The following is a 12859-nucleotide window of genomic DNA, read 5'->3' on the forward strand; positions in this document are numbered from 1 at the left end:
TGCTGCCAGACCTGCTGAGCTTTTCCAGCAACTTTGTTTTTGATACCTTTATTGGTGTCGCCCCTTCACTGCAGCTCAGCGCCCCAAAACAAGCTCCTGTTAGCATCAATACAGCGTGCATCTGGAGGAACACAGCAGGCCAGGCAGCGGCAGAGGAGCAGGAAAATCAACGTTTCGGGTTTACTCCATTCTGCGAAGCCTCTTCCAAAGATGCCAAACTTTAAGAAGTTGTCCTCCTCCGCGAAACATCGTCTTTTCTGCTCCTTTGATGCTGCCTGACTTGCCGTGTTCCCCCAGCTGCACACTGCATTGACTCCGACAGGGAAGTGACGACCTAGTAGTATGATCAATGGACTGCTAATCCAGAGACCCAGATAATGTTCTGGGAACCTGTGTTTGAATCCTGCCACGGCATATGGTGGAATTTGAATTCAATAAATATCTGGAATTAAGAATCTACCGATGACCATGAACCCATTGTCGATTGTGGGGAAAAACCTACCTGGTTCACTCATGCCCTTTAGGGAAGGAAACTGCCATCCTTACCTGGTATGGCCTACATGCGACTCCAGACGCACAGCAATGTGGTTGACTCGTAACTGCTCTCTCTGGTAACTAGGAATGGGTGATAAATGTTGGCCTAGCCAGTGTCGCCCTCATCCTGTGAACGAATAAAGGATCTGCAGTTCTTGCTATCTCCTGTTAACAGCAGCCCTTTTTGTACTTTTCTGCAATACATCTACTGAACAACATCAGGTTATCACAGCTCCGCTTTCTCCACTTTGAAATCCATTTTCCCTGGCATTATAATATAAAAGGGCAGAACTGACCAAGTTCTGACGAACATTCAGTGGATCTGAAACGTTAACGCTGAATCTCTCCACAGATGCTGCCAGGCCTGCTGGGTTTCTCTATCAATTCCTGTTTTTGTTTCAGATTTCCAGCATCCACAGTTCTTTGTTTCATGTTAGCTTGAATATCGTTTGGGACACAGTAAGTTATCTCACAGCCCCTTTCCTTCTCCTCATAGGGGAGGCGATGCAATCCATGCAATCGATTGTCGGAAGAACTCATCCGGTTCACTAATGTCCTTTAGGGAAGTAAACTGCCACCCTGATCTGGTCTGGCCTACATGTGACTCCAGACCCACAGCAATGTGGTTGATTGAATAAATGCAGCCTAGCCGGCGACGCCAGTTAATGAATAAAAGTACAATGAGTCAGCAAAGCTGTCATCACTAAAAGCTAGGAGGGAAGAACTTCCACTCGATAGTTCAAACCAGGGCTGTGGTTCCAAAAGCACCAAATCCGAACCACTAGACAACCAGAGAACGCGCCAGAGGTGCTTGTATCATTTCTCGACGACATTGTTTTTGCCTTTCCATTTTTGATCCTTTCGGTGACAGGTCAGTTTCTCCCTGTCTTCGAGTTTTTATAGCGTGGAAAAAGACTATCTGGCCCATCGTGTCGGTGCGTGTGATCAGGCATTTATCTATTCTCATCTCATTTTCCAGCATTTGGCCCACCGTCTTGTGCGTTCTGACGTATCAAGGGCAAATATCAATGAGATTAAAACCGTAATCTACGAACGGGACTGAGGTTTCGTGACAGTAAAACTGTGTTACAGTCAACTTATGGAACTCATCCTCATGTTTAGCCACAGAGGGAGATACACAGACACATTCCCGAGGGTGACAGAGGCCTCAGGATTACACCCGCTCTAGGTGCTTCACGTTCACTCTCTGTCCCCACAAATGTTTCGCCGACAAAAGGCAGCTTTACATGGACCACAAGCAAGTTCTCCAGGCAATGAGAACTGTTGTTGTGAGCTCGGAAATGAAACGGACAGTGAGCTGGAAGTGTCCCAAATACTGCTCATGCGCAACTTTTCATTTCCCATCACTTCAGATCCTCGGAATCTGACAACAAAAGCACGAATGATACATTCCTGCTTTGGAAGAATGTGTCAACTTGCAAGTGTAGAAAAACTATCAGCTGCGCAGGTCACGAACCTGCAATCTTCGGATGCGCTGTCCGATGCGTTATCCATTACGCCACTGGCCCACAGGGTCCAAACAGCTTCTTGTCGAGTTGTGATGTTAACAGGGACCAAGGTGGAAATGTGATTCACGAGGTGAGCACCAGCAAAGGTAATGTCTATCACGACTTCACTTCAATGGACCGCACTTTGCGAAGCAGTAAATTTCACTTGCAAAAGAGACAAATTTGTCCTCAGATGCCTGATTCACTGTCACCTCTTTCTCCACTGAGACTTGACATCGTTTTATTCAGTTACTGCGCTAGGTTACGAACCAATCCAACGAAACGTAATTTCAGACTAGTACTAACCCTAAACCTTCGTCAGCTGAGTTGAATGCATGTGATATATTCGCAGCAAACACCCTTTGGGAACATAGACTGAAATCGATTTCATGAAGAACCACCCCCATGGTCTCCCGAACATATAAAGAAAAATCAAAGGCAAGAACAGCTCATGCAGGAATCCAGCCAGCAACTTCTCGCATTCCTAATAGTCACCTGATGTGAGAATCAGACCACAAGACCAATGACGCAGTCTACTGACGGCCCACGTAACAATAAATGAGGTGCCACTCAGGCAGTGATAGTGTCCCGACCTCGGATGTAGGAGACAGAGTTCAAGTTCTATCTGCTCCAGAGGTAAGAAATGACATATCTGAACATGTTGCTTAAAAAAAAATTCTATTCCCCGTTGCTTCAATGAATATCTTCTTCTCGTTCTGTCTCCCTTCCCCTGGGACAGAGCCCTCTCCATCGGCGGATGCATTAAACCATTTGGCCACGGGCAGGCAGTGCTGGGGTGAGGTATATGCTTTGTCGCTGTCTCTCAAACACTGGAAGAAGGAAGGAGCAGAAGGGGTGGAATCAGACTTGTGCAGCCAATTGTAAACGGCGATTTGGAACTTTCATCAAATGACATTTATCAGAGGCAGACAGAAAGATGGAGAGCTGCTGGTAAAGATAGAAGTCGAAACTAGAGATTAGTCTCTTCAGCAACTTAAAATGCGATCTTTCTGTGCAGCCTGTTTGATGTTCAGAATTTGTCTGCACACAGGGCGTCCGTTCGTTTGTGACCTCCACAGCAGGAGTTAATGTCCGACACCAACAGTCCCGCGTTAAGTGAACCTGAGTGAAACACTCACGCACTGAGAGTCATCCCCAATGGCCCTGAGTTGCGGGGCTGCAGACAGTGACACGCGGAAGGGAGGGTTAATAATGAGCCATTGTTTCTCCCCCACCTGCTCCGTCATATAGGCAGGGAGAGTGACGTGATAAAACCATGGCGTCATTCTTGCGCAGAAAGAAGCCGTTCAGCCCATCAAGTCCACAGCGACTCTCTGCCTCTTGTATTTCTCTGTGGTTATTCACAATTGGTGATATCTGTCCCTAGTAATGGTGAACTGTATCTGTGTCATGATGCAGTCTCCGATATCCTGATCCTTTTGTCATTCACGTCTGAATCAGCGTGGGGAGTTACTGCCAGGCATGAAAAAAAAATTGAAAGTAATATGTTCCGACATCACCGGTTTACTCCCATCTCAGAGAGGAAGTTTCACGATTTAGTTCGGAGCAGACTGACTGAGAACAGGAGAAGACAATCAGACCTTCACAAGTGTATCAGCTCACCTGTGTGAACTTGGCCAGTGCATCAACATGACATATTTACTTCAGATACGTGAAACTGAGAGCTGATTAAAGGGCGTGGAAGTGGCCACCACAAACCACAACGCTCACACATAGCAAATGCAGAGGACGGTTTCGATCCGTCCACCTTTGGGTTATTGGCCCAGCACGCTCCCGCTGCGCCACTCTACTACAGCAACTGAGCGTACTTTAAGTATTCAGCTTTTCATCAGGAGGGCAGCAGCTCCATTCGAGTATGATGTCAAAAGGTCTTCACTGTTGTTTTGTTGCACAGACGTGTCACAGCTGTGTAAATATAATCTTTGTCTAAATTCCCACATTCTATTCGTCGACCTATGATTTCACTCAGAATCACAAAACTTGTCACAGCTCAGACGGAGGACACGCACCCTACCTCAGCTATGCTGCGTCTCCACAATAAGCAAATGATCACCTCTTTTAGTTTCAATCTTTTGCCTTCTCCATGTAACATCTGTACAGGCACTTTTAACATAACCATCGAATTCCATTTTGTGTTGATTGACTCTGCCTCTTTGTCGCCGTCAGATCGTGATTTACTGACCCTAACCACTTCTTGTGTGAAAACGTTGTTCCTCATTGTCACTTTTATTTCTTTTTCTAATGCCTTCAAATCTCTGCCTAATCGTTCTCGATCCTTTCAGGCCTGGCGTGGTAGCACTTTCATGCCTTTATTTCCACTGTCTAGACCCCTCGTGACTTGGAAAGCTTCAATCGGACCACCTTTCAGCCTTCTGTTCCCCAAGGAGAACTGTCTCAACGTTCCAATCCATCTTCATTTCTGACAAACAGGTACATTTTAAACCTTCAAAATTTGGACCTATCTTCGATGTTCCATACTGACGACACCTTCTCTGCCTCCAGAAACAATTCTTTTTATGTGGCCTGACCTGTTGTGTTATTCCAGTCTCCTCTTTGACCACCATTCACACGAACCTGTTCAGCGTCACCTCCAATCATTTCACCTACCTGCTTTCTGAAGTTTCACACTCAAAATTGAGCAATACTTCAACCTAACGATTCGTTCAGAGTCGGATTGCCTGTGCGAACATCCTAAAACGCTTGTTCTTCCTTTGAACAATTGTACCCCTTTGCCGTTTTCGCTGCAATGGTCCGTCAACCCTATCCCAAAGTCAGGCAGTTCGACCTCATTTCACGAAGCTGCTTTTCGAGATAGTTAATTGGGTATTTTGACAAAACGAGTGTGGTTATGCGGGATACGTAACGGGGCCCTCTGGCCTTTCTAAATGCTATAAGAGCCAAAGCAGGAATCATTCCCCTGGATCAATGAGCCACCTGTACGCTAGCAGGACGGCTCCTCAAACAGCTGAGACTCGCTTCGTGTGACGTACATCCCACATTGCTTCAGGAATTCCAAGGAGCAGACAGTTTCCAGAACATAATCTTCTCATTCTGTCTCTCTGCTGCGGGACGGTACTGTTTGTCCATTCCCTCAGGACCGTGGGAATTTCATTTGGCTGATTATTAAACCATTGCTTTTCTGCCTGCACGCAGTGCTGGGGGAGGGCAGTGCCCTTTCGATCTTCTCCACCCTCTCAATCACTTGGGGTGGGTGAGTCAGTTACACGCATACGCAGGTAATTATCAAATTGTGAACTTTCTCTCAATGTATGTTATCCAAGAGATAGAAAGATGGTGAGCTAGCGGGAAAGAGAGAAATGGACACAGGAGACTCTTCCCTCAGGTAAATTAAAATAAGTTCTTTTCTTGTGCAGCCTGTTTGATGTTCATAATTCGTCTTCGAACGGTAATCCTGCAGACAGTCTTTTGCAACGCGGGCGTTGGTTTCTTTGCTGCTTCCAGAGCAGGAGTTAATTTCTGACGCCAACAGTCCCAGATTAAGAGAATCTGAGTGAAACACTCACTCACTGAGAGACATCCCCAACGGCCCTGAGTTGCGGGGCTGCAGACAGTACAACGCGGAAGGGAGGGTTAATAATGAGCCATTGTTTCTCCCTCACCCACTCCGTCACAGAGACAGGGAGAGTGACGTCATGAACCCATGGCGTCATTCCCGTGTGGAAAGAAGCCGTTCAGCCCATCGAGTGCATGGCGACTCTCTGTCGCTTGTATCTCTCTGAGGTTTTTCACAATTGGTGATATCTGGCCCTAATAGTGGTGTCTGTGCCGTGATGCTGTCTCCGACATGCTGATCCTCTTATCATTCACACCTGAAATGGCGTGGGGAATTACTACAGGGCATGGAAAAAAGTACAAGTAATGTGTTTCATCTTCCCCAGTTTATCCCCATCTCAAAGAAAAGGTTTTACAATTCAGTTCAGAGGAGACCGACAGAGAACAGCAGAAGACTCTTCAGGCCTTCACAAGTGTGGAACCTCACCTATCTAAACTTGGCCCGTGTATCAATATGAGATATTTAATTTCACATACATGAAGCTATGGGAAGCAGAAAATTGATCAAAGCACAGAACAAGACACGACGCACCTGGTGCAAATAGGAGAGGATAGTTTGTGATGCTTCTACCTCACTGTTATGGACCCAGCATGCTCCCATTGCACCACTTCGCTATCAGTCACTGAGGTCTTGTTTGGACAAGGCTTCAGCTTTTCATCTGGTGTGTGGAATGTACCTTCAAGAATGATGTCAAGAGATCTTCACTGTTGCTGTGTATTATTCTGTTGCACAAACGTGTCGTGGCTGTGTAAACATAACCGTTGTCTAAGTTCCCACATTCTGATGGTCAAAATCTGACTCCATTCAGAATCACAAAATTTGTCACAATGCAAACGGAGGCCATGCAGCCAGCCTTAGCTGTGCCGGCTCTCCATAATGAGTAAATGAGTGCCTCTTTTGCCTTCTCCCTGTAATTCTGCATATTGTTACTTTTAACAATAGCCATCGAATTCCGTTTTGTAGTAAATGAATCTGCCTCTGTCGCAGTCAGACAGTCATTTGCAGACCCTCATCACATCTTGTGTGAAAAACACTCTTCCACATGTCACTCTTACATGTTTTCCTCATGACTTTAAACCTCTGCCTAATCGTTCTCGATCCTTTCAGGCATGTGAGCATTTTCACCCCCTTATTGCCTCTGCTCATACCCCTCATGACCTGGGAAGCTTCAACCAAACCAGTTTTCCGTTCTCCAAGGAGAACTGTCTCAACTTTCCAGTCTCTCTTTATTGCTGACTTTGCTCATGCACGTCACCATTCACGTGAACCTGTTCAACGCTGTCTCGAATCGCTTCCCGTCCCATCTTCCTGAAGTTTCACACGAATATAATTGAGCAATAATGCAGCTGCAGGATTCACTCTGATGAATGGTCCAGGCCCGAAGCATCAACTCTCCTCCTCGTCTGATGCTGCCTAACCCACTGCGTTCCTCCAGCTCCGCACTGTGGCGATTCTGACTCCAGCATTTGCAGTTCTTGCTATTTGCGGATTCATTCACAGTAGGATTGCGTGGCGAACATCCCGCAGCATTCGTTTTCACTTTGAGCAAGTCTTTCTCTTTGCTGTCTTCGCTGCAGTCGTAGCTCTGCCCCATTCCGACGACGAGCTTCATTGAAGGAAGTTGTTTTTTTGCGAAAGTGGTAGTGAAAAAAACCAGGGCATGTGCGGGATTTCGCGCATGTCAGTAACGGCCACGACCCTCACCGAGAATCATACCCCTAGACGAACAACCCATCTGCATAGCGACACTTTGCCCCCACTCAGTGCGGTACATTTCACATTGTTCCGGGAATTCGAAGCAGCAAAAAAGTTTCAAGAATATTTTCTTCTCAATCTGTCTTCCTGCTCCCGGGATGGTTCTGTTTGTCCCTTCTCCTGGCACCGGGTTCTCTCCATTGACAGATTATTATACCATTTTCTTCTAGTTGGATTACAAAAAGTTTCAAAAGATTCACGTAGCTGGAGATTGGATTTCTGTTTTGTTTCCCTTCCATGTTTCCACCTACCAGACTCGCGATGCAATTCTCAAGCTTCATCATGCCCAAGGAGGAGGGAATTTAGATTTGTGGAGAGACTCCAAAGGGATTCTTCTGTTCAGTGCAAAGAAGATTAAATAGAGATTTCATGGCGCTCGTGTTTGGATGAAGCAGACAGTGAGAAACTGTTTCCACAGATCAGGATCAGTAAACGGGGGGATGGGATTTTCGAACATTGAAGACACAGAGTTGCATTTATATCAGACTTTTCACCACCAGTGATGGTGTTTGTTGACTTTGGGCAGAGGTTGTTTAAATCTTGTTTCCTTCTTCCCCGTGTGAGATATCTTCACTGCAAAGACTTTCAGGCATCTCAGAGTGACCTTGATCTCATCGAAATCAGACCTCATTACTTTGAGCGTTTTGATCTGCTTCCGGCAACATCATGCGTCTGAAATAAATATCTTATATTGATATACGGGCCAAGTTTACACCGGTGAGGTGACACACTTGTGAAGGTCTGAATGGTCTTCTCCTATTCTCTGTCGGTCTGCAATGATCTGATTTGTTAAAGCTGTTCTCTGACATGGGAGAAGTAAATTGTTAAATTTGAAACACATCAGCTGCAGTGTGTTCCATGCGCAGGACGCCCTCTGGTAGTTATCCATGCTGTTTCAGACAGTGTCCTCCCGGTGAAATGAAAAGTCGTGAATGACAAGAGGATCATCATGTCAGAGAAAACGTCGCGACACAGACACAGTTCACCATTATTAGGACAGATATCACCAATTGTGAATAACCTCAGAGAAATACAAAGGACAGAGAGTCACCGGGGGCTCGATGGGCTGAACGGCTTCTTTCTGCGCGGGAATCATGCCATGGGTTTATAACGTCACTCTCTCTGACTCCGTGACGGGGAGATGCCGGTGAAAAGTGTCACTTCACCTGATGGAGGAGCAGCGCTCCGAAAGCATGTGATATCACATAAACCTGTTGGATGATAACCTGGTGTCCTGTGACTTCTGACATTTTCCACTGTCTCTGTGACAGAGTAGGCGAGTGAGGGAGAAACAATGGCGCATTTCTAACCCTCCTTTCCGCGTTGAACTGTCTGCAGTCCCGCAACTCACGGCCGTTGGGGTTGAAACTCACTGAATAAGTGTATCACTCGGATTCCCTTAATCTGGGACTATTGGTGTCAGAAATTAACTCCTGCCGGGTAGCAGCAAAGAAACCGATGTCTGCATTGTAATTGTTTTTTTTTTCTGCAAGATTGCTGTGTGAAGTCGAATCCTGAAATCAAACAGACTGCACAGAAAGATCCCATATTAAGTTTCTAAACGGAATAGTGTTCCAATTTAGACTTCTATCTTTTCTAGCAGCTTTGCATCATTCCCTCTGTCTCTGATTAATGCCATTTGATGAAAGTTCCCAATCGTCGTTAATAATTTCCTGACATCTGATTCTGCCTCTTCTGCTTCTTCGCCCTTCCAGCGTTTAAGAAGGAGCTGCAAAACCTATGTCATCCTCAAGCACTGCCTGCCCGTGGAGGGAAACATTCTAATCTATGTGCCATTGAAGAGAGCCCGGTCCTGGGGGAAAGGAGTAAATAGCAGCAGCCCAGGAGCAGGGAGACATAATGGGAAGAAACTGTTCGTTGTTGCTTTCACTGCCTGAATTGGGATTTTTTAAAAATATAATCAGCCTGTTCCAAGGTGTTATTACACAGCTATTGAGCAGATGGAACTTGAACCCAGTCTCCGACATCCGAGTTTGGGAAAATATCACTGTATGAGTGTCACCTAGATTACAAGTGAAAGCGGCAACTGACTGCAATTGCCTTGTTGGTCTAGAGGTATGATTCCCCCTGTGGGTCGTTGAGGCGACTGTGCAAGGTTTCGCGTTCCAATCTCGCATAAGCCCTTTTTATCTGCAGCAATGTTCTCTATTTGCTGTTTTGCTTCTTTTCACAAAAGGCTTCGAGAGCTTGTGAGCATGGTTCATTGTGAAATCGAAGTCTGCCTGAGATCCCAAAGCATCTTTGTAGTGCATGACAATCACAGGCACTTTCGTGTCTGACCTCAAGTAAGCAACTCTGAGGATTCTATATTTCTATTAATGATATTCATGACGCTTTTCTTGGCAAAATGGGAGAAATATTGTGTTTTGGTGGCTGAATTAACCGAACAATATCTGGATAGAGGAATCCCGTCAGTTGTTTCTTCCCTCTCATATCCTTCCTCTCTCGTTGCACCTGAAAGAGAGTCGAGAATAAGTCTGGATCCGCCCTGGAGTCGATGCGAGGATGGAGGCTGTTGGCGACGGCGTAGATTGATCAAAGTCTTGTTTTTGATTGATCTCCAATTTCCTGTCACTTTTTACACGAGAACAATGTTTCGGGATGTGGTGTGCTCATTGTTTTGGAGAGACTGCTCAGTTCCCTTCGTATGCAAAGTAAAATACCGACTGTTCATCATGGGCTCTGAGAGATAGGATTTATGATCACTTGGAAAGGCACAGTTTGATTCGTGATAGTCAGCATGGATTTGTGAGGGGTAGATCATGCTTCACAAACCTTATTGAATTCTTTGAAGAGGTGACCAAACACGTGGATGAAGGTCGAGCAGTGGACGTGGTATACATGGATTTAAGTAAGGCGTTTGATAAGATTCCCCACAGTAGGCTCATGCAGAAGGTAAGGAGGCATGGGATAGGGGGAAATGTGGCAGATTGGATTCAGATTTGGGTGGTAGTTGACAGAAAATGTTCAACATGGTGCTCAGTTACGAGTGGTTTACCGCAAGGATCTGTTCTGGGTCCTCTTCTATTTGTGATTTTTGTAACGGATTTGGATGAAAGAATGGAAGGGTGCAACTTTTCCAACTTTTGCAACATCACGTGAATATAATCCTGCATCGTGTCCACCGTCCCGATATAATCGTCTGTGTCCTTTCTAATTTCTGCATTGTTGGTCAAGACTGATGACAAAGATTACATACAATGATCCAATTGAGGCTGAACTACAGACATTACAGTTGTACAGTGATCTTTTCGCTTAACTAATGTGATTTTTTCCATTAATAAATTCAACTCACCCAAATTATTGTCTAACCACATCATGGTCATCGTCTCTGTAGGGACCAAAACCTCTTGACTTTGGTACTTTCATGGAATGTGGGAACGGCTTGTGAGGTCAACATCCCTAAATCCCCGTAACCCGAAAGACTCAGCCATTTCCAAGGTAAGTGATCTTCAACCACCTCTCTGTGGGGCTGTAGTCACTTCCAGTGCAGACTGGGTCAGGACAGTAAATTCCTTCACCAAAGGTCAAACTGAATCTGAAATCTACATTTAAGAAAAAAACATTCCTACTTATTGTGTATTGTCTTTCTGTGTTGATGCCCCGTTTGAGCATCACTTCGTGCTTCCCCGTATTGAACGCTACCAAATGATTACTTTGTGAATGAAAGTATTTTCCTCACCTCTCGATATTCTAAACTCTATAGACCATTGACTGATGTTATTTGTATGCTCCCAGAGGACAGTCCTCACATCCCTTGGATGAATCCAGTGAACATTTCCTGACGCGACTTCTAAGGCAAGTATTCCCTTCTCCGGGCTAGGAAATCATTACTGCACTGACCTGCATTTGTGTTCTCATTAAACCAAGCCAGTTGCAGGAATACTTTTACATTCAGCTTTTGCAATCTGATTCCTGTAAATGTTGACCCAACCCTTCATTGTCGTTTGTCTCCGGATGGTAACATTTCCTGAATCGTTTAGAATGACATCCAAATTTGTCTGAACACCATTCGCTGTTCTATCTTCATCATCCTGTTATGTATTTTAACATCACGTAGTTTGTCAGTGTTTCTTACTTTTCCAACGTTTTCAAGCAATCTCAATCATAGTAACAAAACCGATAGAATGTATTGGTTTAGTCAATTCGTAAACGCCACAGAACCAGGTGGGAGTGCGTTGGTCTCGTAAATCGAAGGTCATGGTTGGATCTCTACGTGTGTCTCGTAGCCTGTTGGCTGTTAATTCCAGGGAAAGTTTTCCTGGAGCATCAGAAGCTGAGGAACGACCTTATAATAGTTTGTAAAATCATGAGGGATATGGATAGGGTGAATAGTCAATGTCATTTTCCCAGAATGGGCCCGAGCGCAAAACAAGAGGGCATATATTTAAGATGAGAGGGGAATAAATTAAAAGAGTTCTGAGGGGCATTTTTTGAACACTGAACGTGGTGCGTGTATGGAGTGAACTGCCAGAGGAAGTGGTGGAGGCTCGTAAAAATTACAACATTTCAAAGACACCTGAATGCGTGTATGAATCAGTTGGGCTAAGAGGAATGAGAGCCTTCCACAGGCGAAGTTTTCGTTCACTTTTGCCAAAAATGACCATTCTCTGTGACACCTTCCCAGGTTCTCAGTGAGGATTTTGGATTCAGGAAGATTCCTCACAAACCGTGTTTGCACCTCAGGCCTCGAGCGAATCCCCAAACACACAGATCTTAACGAGCAAAAGAAGCAAAACTGTCAAGGCGAACGCGTTTCCACACACACCGAAGCACGAATGCTTTCTGTGAAACACCTCCAGTTCTCTGGGTTACGAACTACTCACACAACTGGCATCGGGGCAATTCCAAACTGCTCCTTCGAATGCGCTGAAGGTTTAGTGCAACACCACTTACTGGAAACTGCTCAAATCCGGAAATAAAAGAATAGAGTAAGAACGTCCCACGAAAAGTGAATGCAAGCAATCACAGTCTCGATTAGCTTAGGTTTCCCTTCTGATCAACAATGCGGGTGTGCCTGCACCGCAACAATTTCAGCGTATCAAGAAAGTGGCTCATCAGCTCCCTTCTTGAAGGAAGTGAAAGAAATTTCACATCTCAATTACCCTCCTTTTCACCAAAAAAAGGCAAATAACTGCAAGTAGGTTCAAGGCAGGATTTTGTTTCACAGCAGCAGCGAAATAACGATCTGCATTCACTTGCAGCAAAAGGGTGAGCAACGCAGCTTGCCTGCTTATTCCTGCTGGGGGAATTCCACATGTGTTAACGACTGCACTGTGGAAACATGCCGTGGACGCTGACCTGATGAATCGTTTGTACTCTCCCACATCAAAGATGACATTGGGCAAAACCAAGATAACCTAAACAGAACCCATATTATACCACTCCGGTGGGACTCGAAGCCACGCTACCTCAGCGAGGGAAGTTTCTAATCCAGCGCTGTACA

Source organism: Rhincodon typus, chromosome 8 (assembly GCF_021869965.1).
Source record: "Rhincodon typus isolate 14 chromosome 8, sRhiTyp1.1, whole genome shotgun sequence".
NCBI classification, from domain to species: Eukaryota; Metazoa; Chordata; class Chondrichthyes; order Orectolobiformes; family Rhincodontidae; genus Rhincodon; species Rhincodon typus.